This window comes from Schistocerca americana, chromosome X, assembly GCF_021461395.2.
Source record: "Schistocerca americana isolate TAMUIC-IGC-003095 chromosome X, iqSchAmer2.1, whole genome shotgun sequence".
Taxonomy (NCBI): Eukaryota; Metazoa; Arthropoda; class Insecta; order Orthoptera; family Acrididae; genus Schistocerca; species Schistocerca americana.
The window spans coordinates 92202272-92217371 of NC_060130.1; the positions used below are offsets into that span (position 1 = coordinate 92202272).

Below are 15100 nucleotides of genomic sequence, written 5' to 3' on the forward strand. Positions count from 1 at the left end.
AGACATTTTATCCTATATGATATATTGCCCAAGAAAGGAATAGAAATACGTTTTTTAGCTTCTTTTGCTATCAGTGGGGAGGTTGTTGCTCAAAGTCTAACAGTTTAGGGAAGTTTTATTACTGAACATGCAATCAATCATATTCTGATTGTACCCATTATTAACCAAAATTGCTTTGATGACATTCAGTTCTTTCTGTTGATCGGCACGTGATAAAGGAGTAGTTACCGTATGGTGAATGGCAGAATGAAAAAACGACAGTTTATGAGCTTTTGGAGGAGTTGAGTCATCAGAGATGACATTATCTGAATATGTTTCCTTACGGAAAATGTTGAAATTGAAGGAACTATTATGTATAGAAATTGTTAAATCAAGAAAGTGAAGTTCACCTTTTTCATTCTGAAGTTCTTTTGTGAAGGAAATTTTTTCATGTAAACCATTGAAAGTACTGAAAAGAAGCTCTAACTCATGATCAGTACCGTCAAAAGCAATGATAATGTCGCCAACATAACATGCATAATAACGGATTTTGTGGCGTAATTCTGAACTTGAATTGAAGAACGTTAGTTCCAGAGTATTGATGAAAACATCTGCCAAAATACCAGTGAGGAGACTACCCATTGCTAAACCATCTGGTTGTATATACATTTTCCCATTGAACGTGAATTAATTGTATTTCAAGACAACTTTAAAGAAACTAATCAGTTCTGCAATCTGAATTTCACTTAGTTTTTTATGTTTTAGTAGATTCTTATTTACAAGGGCTATGGTTACATTGACAGGGACATTTGTATAAAGAGTGACGATGTCAAAGGAAACCAGTCTAGTGTCAGGCGTACATCTTAAATTTTGAATATTGCCGATCAATTCCTTGCTGTTTTTCACCGAAAAATTATTTTCAATTATGAAAGCATCTTCAATTTTAAAATGGAGGCACCTAGCGAGTGTGTGATGTGGGCTACCTATTCCATTCACTACAGGGCGAATCGAGTGATTTTGTTTGTGCAATTTAAACTGACTTTTGAGCACAGGTGGTTTCAGGTTCATATGTATAAGCCATTTCTTTTGGAAGTTATTGAACAAGCTGACAGAACTAGCTAAAGTATGCCAGATTTCTTTTTGCAATTCCGCGGTTGGATCTATGGTAACCTCAGCGATGTCATTGTCCTCAAAAAACTTTACCGTCTTTTCAATATATTCATTTTTATAAGCCACGACAGCAGTTAGTGACTAATGCGTCGTGTTCTCTCAGTTTACGATTAATGTTTTTTACTATTCTATATTCACCCAACTGAACATTAGAATGTAGTTTAATTTCTTTGTCTATTATGTTATTACATTTGTAGGCACATTTGACTTGCTCGGATTTCTCTAATTTAAGGGATTCCAAACTGATTTTAAGATCTACAATAAGATTACAGATAACTGGATCTTTATCGAGTTGAGAAGGCAAATTATATTTAAGGCCTTTACATAACAAGTCATTCTCAGCCTGCGTAAAAGTAACATTAGTTTTATTCAGTATTCTTTCGTAAAACTGATGTTTGACACTATTGTCTGCTATATTAACATTTTTACTTGTGGCCCTATTACTAAACTTTAACAACTTCCTTTCATGTCTGGCCCTAATTTCTTCTTTGCGATCAAAAAGCCATTCATCAATACTATTCCACAGGTGGTCAATTTGGAAATGAAAGAGATCTTTAAAGGCTTTTGTTAAAAATACGTGTATACAGTAAGCTTCACTGTTAAGATCATCTTTTTTCTTACTGTGCTGTCAGAAATGACTAAATGTACCAATTTCTTTTTAACATTTCTTTTTAAAATTCTAAGTACCAGTAGTTGTTGTCATACTTCTGTAATGCAAGAGTTGTCTAATTTGTCTTAAAATTTATTCTTGGCTTATAAGTTTCATACTTTTCTAACGTAAGCTATGATGTTCATTGCCCTTAGGTTACCTTCTGAAGAAGAGAAATTTATATTTGTCAAAACCTAGGTAAAGAATTTATTTATCCATTGCAACTGGTCGGCTGTTTAAATTTTGTTACATGAAACCGTTGCTGTTGTGCAGCTATGTTTAAAACATTGAAACATTTTTTAATCAATTGTGTTACTTGTTATCGTTGATGTTGACTATGAGTTAATGTTCACTGATGTTGGCTCGTCCTATGGAAAGGAAATTGACATTGGAATTTCTGACAGGAGTAATATAGGAGGATGTTTCAGGAGTGACACTATGTTTTCACTTCCTTGCAAACTGACCTCTTCTGACATTTTCCAACATGTTCTTGTGAGAGATGATGCATCTCAATTGAGTGCAAACCTACTCTCAGCCTGCTGCAGGTGTCAACGGCAAGAAAGCAATCTTTAAATACTGTCCCTGCCGAGTTAGTAGTGTGTCTGAAAGTGCCACTTGAGCCACGTATTTTGCATTTTTTTATATGTTGATTTATAAAGCTGATACAACACAGGTTTTAGTCATTGTAACTTGTCTGCACAACCTACTTGGGGATGCTTTCCTGGAGAGCAGCAACAAACCACATGACGACTCAGAGGAAACTGAGCCACCACCATCTATCTATCTTACACCACTTCCTAGGGGTAGCAGTTGTGACAATATGAACTTCCCTGTGCAGGTTTCACATGTGAACTATTTAAACAGCCTCAACTCAAATCGCTTGATATGGGCAAGTCTTCAGGTCCAGATTGTATACCGATTAGGTTCCTTTCAGATTACACTGATACAATAGCTCCCTACTTAGCAATCATATACAACCACTCGCTCACCAATAGATCTGTACCTACAGATTGGATAATCGTGCAGGTCGCACCAGTGTTTAAGAAGGGTAGTAGGAGTAACCCATCGAACTAAAGACCTATATTGTTGACGTCGGTTTGCAGTAGGGTTTTGGAGCATATACTGTATTCAAATATTATGAATCACCTCGAAGGGAACGATCTATTGATACATAATCAGCATGGTTTCAGAAAACATCGTTCTTGTGCAACACAGCTAGCTCTTTATTCGCACGAAGTAATGGCCGCTATTGACAGGGGATCTCAGGTTGATTCCGTATTTGTAGATTTCCGGAAAGCTTTTGACACCGTTCCTCACAAGCGACTTCTAATCAAGCTGCAGGCCTATGGGGTATCGTCTCAGTTGTGCGACTGGATTTGTGATTTCCTGTCAGGAAGGTCGCAGTTCGTAGTAATAGACGGCAAATCATCGAGTAAAACTGAAATGATATCAGGTGTTCCCCAGGGAAACATCCTGGGACCTCTGCTGTTCCTGATCTATATGAATGACCTGGGTGACAATCTGAGCAGTTCTCTTAGGTTGTTCACAGATGATGCTGTAATTTACCATCTAGTAAGGTCATCCGAAGACCAGTATCAGTTGCAAAGCGATTTAGAAAAGATTGCTGTATGGTGTGGCAGGTGGCAGTTGACGCTAAATAACGAAAAGTGTGAGGTGATCCACATGAGTTCCAAAAGAAATCCATTGGAATTCGATTACTCGATAAATAGTACAATTCTCAAGGCTGTCAATTCAACTAAGTACCTGGGTGTTAAAATTACGAACAACTTCAGTTGGAAAGACCACATAGGTAATATTATGGAGAAGGTGAGCCAAAGGTTGCTTTTCATTGGCAGGACTCTTAGACGATGCAACAAGTCCACTAAAGAGACGGCTTACACTACACTCGTTCGTCCTCTGTTAGAATATTGCTGCGCGGTGTGGGATCCTTACCAGGTGGGATTGACGGAGGACATCGAAAGGGTGCAAAAAAGGGCAGCTTGTTTTGTATTATCACATAATAGGGGAGAGAGTGTGGCAGATATGATACACGAGTTGGAATGGAAGTCATTAAAGCAAAGATGTTTTTCGTTGCGGCAAGATCTATTTACGAAATTTCAGTCACCAACTTTCTCTTCCGAATGCAAAAATATTTTGTTGCGTCCAACCTACATAGGTAGGAATGATCATCAAAATAAAATAAGAGAAATCAGAGCTCGAACAGAAAGGTTTAGGTGTTCAATTTTCCCGCGCGCTGATCGGGAGTGGAATGGTAGAGAGATAGTATGAGTGTGGTACAATGAACCCTCTGCCAAGCACTTAAATGTGAATTGCTGAGTAGTCATGTAGATGTAGATGTAGTACACGTTCATAATAAATCACTCATGTAGAGTGAAACAGTATTGTTCTTACCTGATCTATGGATAAATCCTCCAATTACCTTCCGAGCACTGTGTTCCACATTCTGACACAGACACTGGCTACATGAGAGATACATATACCCGGTCAACAGAAATATGTCAGTTGAGAACTCATGTGTAGTTGGCTATACTGTGATTGTGATGTTGCATTAGCTTCCACAACACACACTCACAGCTGATAGCTCCAAAGCGTGTTTTGTAAATGTAGGCTACAGTCAGCATGTATGTAAGCCATCATGTAATAATATATACCTAAGTATAACAAATATCAAACTTGGAAAATCCAGCATGCTACTCACCATAGTTTTGACAAGAAGAGAATAGAAGCTTTCGAAATGTGGTGCTACAGAAGAATGGTGAAGATTAGATGGGCAGATCACATAACTAATGAGGAGGTATTGAATAGAATTGGGGAGAAGAGGAGTTTGTAGCACAACTTGACAAAAAGAAGGGACCAGTTGGCAGGACATGTTCGGACACATCAAGGGATATCAGATTTATCATTGGAGGGCAGTGTGGAGGGTAAAAATCATAGAGGGAGACCAAGAGATGAATACACTAAGCAGATTCAGAAGGCTGTAGGTTGCAGTAGGTACTGGGAGATGAAGAAGCTTGCACAGGATAGGGTAGCATGGAGAGCTGCATCAAACCAGTCTCAGGACTGAAGACCACAACAACAACAACAACAACAACAACAACAACAACTCACCATATAGCGGAGATGCTGAGTCGCGATAGGCACAATAAAAAGATTCACACAATTAAAGCTCGGCCATTTAGGCCTTTGTCAGCAGTAGACCCACATACCCACACACTCACATAAATGCAACTTGCACACGTAAGTATAACAAAGAATTTGTTTTTGACAACGGAGAAAACAACTATAGAGAAAAAGTTTCTAATAGTATATGAAACCGTGAAATAAACAACCACCAAAGTTAATGACAGTAGCTATGTGAAGTCATTCCAGATTATCATAATAGCTGCATATAAAATTTGGTATAATAATGTAACTTAAGCATAACAAAGATTTTGCTACCCACAGTCATAGTGTAGTGGCACCACCGTTTAGGATAGGGAAAGTTAGTTTTGTGCAATATTCAGAGCATGAGTTACAGCCAGGTGCGGGCCAGATTGCAATAAGTTATGCATACCAGCAGTTGCGAAGGCAAATAGAGGCCACAGGGGCATAGAACTGCCGGAGAGGGCACACACACAGCAGTTTGCATGGCGCAAGTCGCAAGCAGAAGGGGCCCACTGGCCAGCCTAGTGTGTTATGCATACGTGGCTTGGAGTGGTACGTTAACGAAACAGAGGTGCACAGCTGAGTATAAACAGGTCTCGTTTTCTAACAAGATTCATTGAAGTGTGACAGCTATCCAGGACGGTGAGCCGTGTCACACCGCCGGGCTACACGCAGCAACAGATGGGTCGACAAGTGTCCTAGTCCATGGTGGGTCATTGGTTTGACCCTCTGAGGCCAACGTAGGGTCCGCAGCCAGCCAGGGCGGGCCACTCTTCGGCTCGCTACCGCAGGCATTCGTCTTGGCTCCCGACATGCGCCAGAGACTGCCAAGGCGAGAGTCACAGACTCGGACGCTGGATCGCAGGTGGATGTTGCTGGCGCGTTCTCAGCTACGCCAGCGAGGAAGAAGCGACAGAGGGGCCAGCCTACAGCTCCTGGCGGAGCAGCGGGCCTCACACCGAGCAGTCTTGAGTCGGTTGCTGGCACAGCCATCGTGACGTAATCGGAACTCTGCTGCTGGCGAACAAGACCGGCATGACACCGCGTTGCATTGCACAGGCCACTGGGGTGCTTCGTCAGCATTGCGGGGCCATGTGACACAGACTGAGGTGAACAAAGCACTGTAGTGGAAGCAAATAAATCATTTGGAAAGTTGTGGCCTGAGTTTTAATACGGCACCTCCTGGCACCCACCCACTACACATGGTGTCTTCACGCCACATTTGGCATCTGATACCACTACAATAGAAAGAAATAAAGAGACAGGTACATATTCTGTTGTAGAGTGAAAGAATTAATTCATCACATTTATACTCACCAATTTATGATGTCAGTTGCACATTTCCATCAAGTTCTTCATCATCCAAATCAGTGCCACAACCATTATCATCATCATCATCATCATCATCATCATCATCATCAAGAGAAATGATTAGCTATTTACTCTTATTTATAGTACCATCTGTAGTCTTTGCTTCTCTTATAAACTTACCAACATGGTCCACTTTCTTTCTCTCCCCCTTTGGGTCCGGGGGTTACAATAGGCCTGAGGTATTCCTGCCTGTCATAAGAGGCGACTAAAAGGAGTCCCTCCCCCTCAAGGGGGTAGTTAGCACCTGCATCGGGAGGCGGACGGTTCCACGACCTATATTTGCGGTCATTTTGGTTTTTTCACTTCTTCTGGTTTCTTCCTTCCTTTGACTGGTTCCTTTCTTTGTTCTTCTCCATCTCACTGTCTTACTTACTCTTTCCCTTGCCTCCTTCTCCTTGCCTTCTTCTCCCTGCCTTCTTCTCCCTGCCTCCTCCTCCCTGCCTTCTTCTCCCTGCCTTCTTCTCCTTGCCTTCTTATCCTTGCCTTCTCTGGTCTCCGCCTCGGCGTTTGAGACAGTCTGTCCTTTCTCTCCCTCTCTCCCTTCTTTTTCCTCTTCCTCCTTCCTCCCTGTGCGTGCCTGAAGGCTGACCCACGCGTTCACACGCGTAGCCGGTGACGGGGTAATGCGTAATTCCCTGCCATGGGTAGACAAGTAATGCACGCACGTACCCCCTGGTAAAGGCCAGGCCCAGGGAGGGGTGATTGCCTGAGCTGACACCTTCTGACCATGCCGATTGCTTCCTCTGTTCATTTCTCGGGAGGTGTGACCTGAGGTGTAAACATTCACCTAAGGCGGGAGTGCCCTCTGAGAGGGTCCCCACAAGGAAGGAGCGCGCCATTGGAGATGCTGGCAATCATGGGGGATTCCTCCGCAGTGAATTTCTCTTCTTCTTCTCTCTCGACTTCTGCCCAAAAACAGAAACTTGACCAGCCACCAGTGACAAAAGTACTACCGCCTGCCCCACAGTTCCTCGTAGTTTCTCAATCTGAGGACGGAAAGGATTTTTCCTCTGTCAACCCTTTCGTTATCCAGAAGGGCGTAGATGCCATAGCTGGATCTGTCAAGTCTTGTACCAGGTTGCGTAACGGTACCTTGTTACTAGAAACTGAGAGTGCCTTTCAGGCACAAAAACTGCTTCGGGCCACACTCCTGCGCATGTTCCCTGTCTGGGTGGAGGCTCACCGCACTTTGAATTCGTCTCGTGGTGTGGTATATACTAGATCACTCAACGGATTGACTGACGAGGAGATTCAGTCTTTCCTCGCTGAGCAGGGCATGACGGCTGTCCATAGGGTCATGAAAAAGGTCAACAATGACCTTGTACCGACCCGGACACTTTTCTTGACCTTTGATAGTGTTCAGCTGCCGTCGCGCATCAAAGCAGGCTACCAGGTTATTTCTGTTCGCCTCTATGTCCCGACACCTACGCGCTGCTACCAGTGTCAGCATTTTAATCACACTTGCCAGTCTTGTTCCAATGCGGCTAAATGTGTCACTTGTGGCAGGGATGCCCATTAGGGTGACTGTCCACATCCGTCTCCTTGTTGTGTGAACTGTCAGGGTGACCATGCAGCGTCCTCCCGCGACTGTCCCATCTACAAGGAAGAATGCTGTATACAGGAAATTCGGGTCAAAGAGAAAGTGTCCACCTTGGCTGCTCGCAAGCTATTTGCTAGTAGGAAGCCCACGCTGCTCCCAGTGGGGAAATACAGTACTGTCCTCGCCTCTCCTCGGACTACCAGGGAGGTGGCGACGCAGACATGCAATCTGACCTTCAGCACTATGGTCGTCCGTTCGGCCAGTGCAAAGATCGCCCGGTTGACGTCTCCTCTTCCTCCTGTCACCCCTCAGACACAAGCACCTTCATCAGCTTCTGCCAAGACGAAGACCCAGAAGTCAGATGCACGGGCCTTCAAGAAAGAACCGTCCCGTGCAGACTTCTTACGTACCTCGAACTCACAGCCATCGACCAGTACTTCCACTAAACGACCTTCCAAGAAGGCTCATAGAAAGCACAGTTCTCCTTCTCCGCCACGGCGCATTTCTTCTCCTGTGCCACCCAGCGGTTGCCGCCCCAGGCCGTCATCCGTTTCGCCTGGCCGCACCGCTGGTAGCCGAACATCTGGCCGTTCACCGGCGGAGGAAGCTCCCCCTCCCGGCCATCTTAACAAGATGGCCGATGAACATATAGAACCAATGGACGATGACTGTCCGCCTACTGATAGCGGCGGCAGTGCTCGCTCGAAGCCAGGCCCTCAGCGGCCTTCGAGGTGACCCCTTCTTGCATCTTCTTTTCCTTTTTCTTCTCACGATGGCACTTATTCACTGGAATATTCACAGCATTCGCTCCAACCGAGAGGACTTAAAGTTGCTGCTCTGCTTGCACCATCCGCTCGTCGTAGCCCTCCAGGAAACGAAGCTACGCCCATGCGATCAAATTGCCTTGGCACACTACACCTCTGTGCGTTTTGACCTACCCCCTGTGGCAGGTATTCCGGCTCATGGAGGGGTTATGTTGCTGGTCCGGGATGATATTTACTATGATCCCATCACATTGCACACCGGCCTGCAGGCAGTTGCCGTCCAAATTACTCTCCCCACTTTTACATTTTCCATTTGTACCGTTTACACTCCATCGTCATCTGCCATTACCAGGGCAGACATGATGCAAATTATTGCTCAGCTACCTGCACCATTTTTGTTAACTGGAGACTTCAATGCCCACCATCCCCTTTGGGGCTCTCCAGCATCCTGCCCGAGGGGCTCCCTGTTAGCAGACCTTTTCAACCAGCTCAATCTTGTCTGCCTCAATACTGGCACCCCTACTTTTCTTTCGGACACATCTCGCACCTATTCCCATTTAGACCTCTCTATATGTATACCCAACTTGCACGCCGGTTTGAGTGGTATGCACTTTCTGATACATATTCGAGCGACCACTTCCCGTGTGTTATCCATCTCCTGCATCATACCCCCTCTCCATGCTCAACTAGTTGGAACATCTCCAAAGCAGACTGGGGGCTCTTCTCTTCCAGGGCGACCTTTCAGGATCAAACCTTCACAAGCTGCGATAGTCAGGTCGCACATCTCACGGAAGTCATTCTCACTGCTGCTGAATATTCCATCCCTCACACTACTTCTTCTCCATGTCGCGTACCCGTCCCCTGGTGGACCGCAGCATGTAGAGACGCTTTACGGGCTCGTCGACGTGCTTTACGCACCTTTAAACGCCACCCTACGGTGGCGAATTGAATCAATTACAAACAATTATGTGTGCAGTGTCGTCGTATTATTAAAGAAAGCAAGAAAGCCAGCTGGGCTGCTTTCACAAGCACCTTCAACAGTTTTACTCCTTCTTCTGTTGTCTGGGGTAGCCTGTGCCGGCTATCTGGCACTAAGGTCCACTCACCAGTTTCTGGCTTGATGGTCGCGAATGACGTCCTTGTGGCCCCTGAGGATGTCTCCAATGCCTTCGGCCACTTTTTCGCAGAGGTTTCGAGCTCCGCTCATTACCACCCTGCCTTCCTCCCCCGAAAACAGGCAGAGGAGGCTAGGCCACCTAACTTCTGCTCTTCGAGTCGTGAAAGTTATAATGCCCCATTCACCATGCGGGAACTCGAAAATGCACTTGCCCGGTCACGGTCCTCCGCTCCAGGGCCTGATTCTATTCATATTCAGATGCTGAAGTACCTTTCTCCTGCGGGTAAAGGTTTCCTTCTTCGTACTTATAATCGCATCTGGATTGAGGGACATGTTCCCGCATGCTGGCGCGAGTCTATTGTTGTACTGATTCTTAAGGCGGGGAAGGACAAGCACTTGCCTTCCAGTTATCGACCCATCTCGCTTACCAGCTGTGTCTGTAAGGTGATGGAGCGAATGGTTAACTCTCGTTTGGTTTGGCTGCTCGAATCTCGACGCCTACTTACCAATGTACAATGTGGATTTCGTAGGCGCTGCTCTGCTGTTGACCATCTGGTTACCTTGTCGACCTTCATTATGAATAACTTCTTGCGGAAGCACCCGACCGCGGCTGTGTTCTTTGATTTGGAGAAGGCTTACAACACCTGTTGGAGGGTGGGCATTCTCCGCACCATGCATACATAGGGCCTTCGCGGTCGCCTCCCTCTTTTTATTTGTTCCTTTTTAATGGATCGACAGTTCAGGGTACATGTGGGTTCTGTCCTGTCAGACACCTTTCGCCAGGAGAATGGGGTGCCACAGGGCTCAGTTTTGAGCGTAGCTCTCTTCGCCATAGCGATCAATCCAATAATGGATTGCCTCCCAGCTGATATGTCAGGCTCCCTTTTCGTGGATGATTTTACCATCTATTGCAGCGCGCAGCGTACATGTTTCCTGGAGTGCTGTCTTAAGCGTTCTCTTGACCGTCTTTACTCCTGGAGTGTCGCCAGTGGCTTCCGTTTTTCTGCCGAGAAGACGGTCTGTATTAACTTCTGGTGCTACAAAGAGTTTCTCCCACTGTCCTTACGACTTGGTCCCGTTGCTCTCCCATTCATGGAGACAACAAAATTTTTAGGTCTTACATTTGACAGGAAACTTAGCTGGTCTCCACGTGTGTCATATTTGGCTGCCCATTGTACCCATTCTCTAAGTGTCCTCCGTGTTCTCAGTGGTATGTCGTGGGGAGCGTATCGAACCGTCCTACTTCGCCTATATCGGTCGATCGTCCGTTCCAAGCTGGATTATGGGAGCTTCGTATACTCCTCTGCACGGCCGTCCATCTTACGCCGCCTCAACTCCATACAACATCGGGATTTACGTCTTGCGATCGGAGCGTTTTATACTAGTCCCGTCGAGAGTCTTCATGCTGAAGCTGGTGAATTGCCACTCACTTACCGGTGCGATATACTGCTTTGTCGGTATGCCTGTCGGCTACTGTCAATGCCCGACCACCCGTCTTATCGTTCCTTTTTTTATGACTCTCTCGACCGTCAATACGGGTTGTATGTCTCTGCCCTGCTACCCCCTGGAGTTCACTTTCGTCGCCTCCTTCAACACCTTGATTTTTCACTCCCTGCAACCTTTAGAGTGGGCGAGAGCCACACGCCACCTTGGCTCCAGGCTCAGGTTCGCGTTCACCTTGACCTCAGCTCGCTCCCAATGGAGGTTACCCCTGGTTCAGTATACCACTCCCATTTTGTCGAACTTCGTTCAAAGTTCATTAATATGACCTTCATTTATACAGATGGCTCTAAGACCAATGACGGTGTCGGGTGTTCTTTTATTGTCGGGACACAAAGTTTCAAATACCGGCTCCATGGCCATTGTTCGGTCTTCACAGCTGAGCTCTTTGCCCTCTACCAGGTTGTTCTTTACATCTGCCGCCACCGACATTCTGCTTATGTCATCTGCTCCGATTCCCTGAGGGCCATCCAGAGCCTCAGTGATCTGTATCCGTTTCACCCTTTCGTGCACTGGATCCAACGCTCTCTTCAGCAGCTGGTGGACGACGGTTCTCCGGTTAGCTTTATGTGGGTTCCTGGCCATGTCGGTATCCCTGGGAACGAAGCTGCAGATGCCGTGGCCACGGCTGCGGTCCTCCAGCCTCGGACAGCTTCTTGTTGTGTCCCTTCATCAGATTGTAGCAGGGTCATTTGTCGGCGCATTTTATTGCTGTGGCATGCCGATTGGGCTGCACTTACGGACAACAAGCTTCGGGCCTTGAAACCTCTTCCCGCGGCTTGGATGTCCTCCTCACGCCCTTCTTGGTGGGAGGAGGTCGTTTTGGCCCGGTTACGAATTGGACACTGCCGGTTCAGCCATCGCCATCTGCTGACGGCTGCGCCAGTGCCGTTCTGCCCATGTGGGCAGTTGCTGACGGTCCATCACATTTTAACGTCCTGTCCGGATTTTAATACACTGCATCTTGATCTTGGCCTGCAATGTACTCTGGATGCCATTTTAGCGGATGACCCAGGAGCAGCTGCTCGCGTTCTTTGTTTTATCAACTTGACAAACCTGCCTAAGGACATTTGATTATGCTGTTTTTTTGTTTTAATCCTCTGCCTGTCGATGTCTTTTATAGTGTTGCCCCTTTTAGTTGCTGTTTTAACCTTGTGCCTCGCAGTGCATTTCTAACTTAGTCTGGGCACTAATGACCATTGTAGTTGTGCGCCCTAAAAAAAAACTTTCTTTCTCCTTGTGGTGGTTTGTACAATAGTAAGATGTTTATGCAACAGCCTTTCCACTTCTGTTATAGTAAAAGACTTGTTATTATTTCGAATGTAAGTCTTGACATCACTCCAAACCAATTCAACTGGGTTGAAATGGCAGTGATAAAGCAATAGGTGTCACAGGTTTTTCTATGTTATTTCACAAGGGAATATAACAGCATCTACGTCATACTCATGCTGCAGCAATGTGTATCACTGGCAACCACTGCATCATAGATTCTTCGCAGTCACGAGTTGTTTGAGTTTTGTCTAATAGCACTAAATGGTAAGATGCATTACCCATTACAAATATAGTAAGAAAAGTAAACTGTAGCAACAAATTTATAAACCACTGCAGAAATTATTGGCAGTTCATATCCTCATGGTAGTCACAGGTTTTTCTCGATCTAAAAACTTAAAAGAGTCCACAGTGCTCAAAATCATTTGAAGAACTTGCGTGAGCTGCAATTAATCTGACTCCTCTTCCTGTTGGCTGATGGCTGCTGCTATTTGGAGTATCACCTGTCAAGCATTCGTCAACTGCTTCTCTAGCATTGACTCAGGTTGCATCTAACCATATAATTGAATGCATATACTTTCCTGTAATTAATTGTAAGAAGATACTACGAGCCCCAAGAACATGATCTTTTTTGAGCAACAGTTTTTGTCCGTCTAAGTTCTTAAAGCAGAAACTCATACTTCTTAACACCATTTTAAGTGATGTGCCTCAACCCCCCCCCCTCCACACACACACACACACACACACACACACACACACACAAAGAAAAAGTTCACATTCTTTTAAAGAAATTGACAACTCACTACTGTGGAGTATTCTTTCCTACTACAGTATCTGTAAATGTGCCAACAAACTGCCTCTGTTTGGAATAAATCAAGATCTGTAACTGAATGAGGATTGTTGTTCTCTTTACAGGATTACTTAAAAATACTCTGTTCTCTCCAAAAGGGCTTTGTTCCACATCATTTACTTCAGTATCTTACAAGTTTTGAAGTAGCTCTGTTTTCCTCCAATTTGACCGAGTCCTAGAGCTTTCGAACTACACTCTAAAACTTTATCAGGAGAAATTGATGGATGCCCACGAACAGAAACAAATTCTTTTTCTTGCTTGTAAAACGCGTGCATATGTTGTTGTGATTTAAAACCCGACTGTATGACAGCACTCCGTAAAGTGACAGATTGTCGCTCGGTGAATGATGTCATTTTGGTGAGACTTTTTTAATAAACAAAGACTGTAGTCAAAGTGGTAAAACAACACAACTATATAGAAGCAGGTGGTCGCACACCGACATACTACGTTTTGATAGATGGCGGTAATGTGGAATGTCAATGTCGTAAGCAGAAACCTTGTAGGAATGTCGAAACTGGGTTTTGTCGCTGTGCTGAAATTAGTTCAGAATATGCAGCACCTCACATTCCTCGTTTGTTTGTGAGTTGTACTGCCAACTTCGAGGCACTTGTGGAGTGACTTTGAAGTGATACGTTTCAGCGACCTGGGTAAAGGCATTTGGACACCTTTTCCATTAGTTTTTCATCATATACAACTGTATGTAAATGACACTTTTGTATCAGACATTGTCTGTAACTGATTCAGAGTACTGTGAGCTGTGGCTGTGGCTGTGGCTGGAATGGGCACTGAGCAGTGTAGCTGCATGGCTGATGCAGCCCACTGGCCACCGCAAAAGCTGCTGAGGATCTGCATCTGATGCTTTCCAATGAGGCAGGGACATCAGTCATATGCTGTGCCAAACGATTCCAATTGCTGATAGAACCGGAGCCCTCTCTCCCTAGAATTGCTTGCTATGTCTAATTAAGTTACTTATTATTTTATTTCAGGTAATTTAAGCAGTAGGGAACTGCCTCAATAGCCGCATGGTTAACATTGCTTTCTTTGGTACAGAGGGATCTGGGTTTGATTTCTGGTACCATCAAACCTTTTTTTCTTTTTATCCCATACTCGTGAATAGGGGTCGACTAGAGGTTTGTGAACTTCACCACTTATTGCCTGAACCGCCCGTTTCTGAGCCAAAAATGTCCTTTTAGAATGGGAAGAGTTACCCCAAAATATTATACCGTATGACATAAGCGAATGAAAATAAGCAAAGTAGACTAATTTTCGTGTCGAACAATCACTCACCTCAGATACCGTTCAAATAGTAAAAATGGCGGTATTAAGTCTTTGAATGAGATCCTGAGTGTGGGCTTTTGACGACAGCTTACTATCTGTCTGAACACCTAGAAATCTGAACTGTTCAGTTTCACTAATCATATGCCCATTCTGTGAAATTAAAATGTCAGGTTTTGTTGAATTGTGTGTTACAAACTGTAAAAACTGAGTCTTACTGTGATTTAGCGTTAGTTTATTTTCTACAAGCCGTGAACTTACGTCGTGAACTGCACTATGTTGCACACAACATCCAATACTACCAAGCTAGTGTCATCAGCAAACAGAAATATTTTAAAGTTATCAGTATCAGTAGGAAAAGGGAGAGAAGGAAACATAGTAGGTGAATATGGATTGGGGGGAAGGAATGAGAGAGGAAGCCGCCTTGTAGAATTTTGCACAGAGCATAACT

At 44.8% G+C, this 15100-nt stretch overlaps 1 protein-coding gene across 1 annotated transcript in view; it reads left to right on the forward strand.

Annotated features, from left to right (window-relative positions):
- The window catches only part of LOC124554975 (guanine nucleotide-releasing factor 2), a 364194-nt gene that overhangs the window by 337503 nt on the left and 11591 nt on the right, over positions 1-15100 (forward strand). The window lies entirely within an intron of this gene.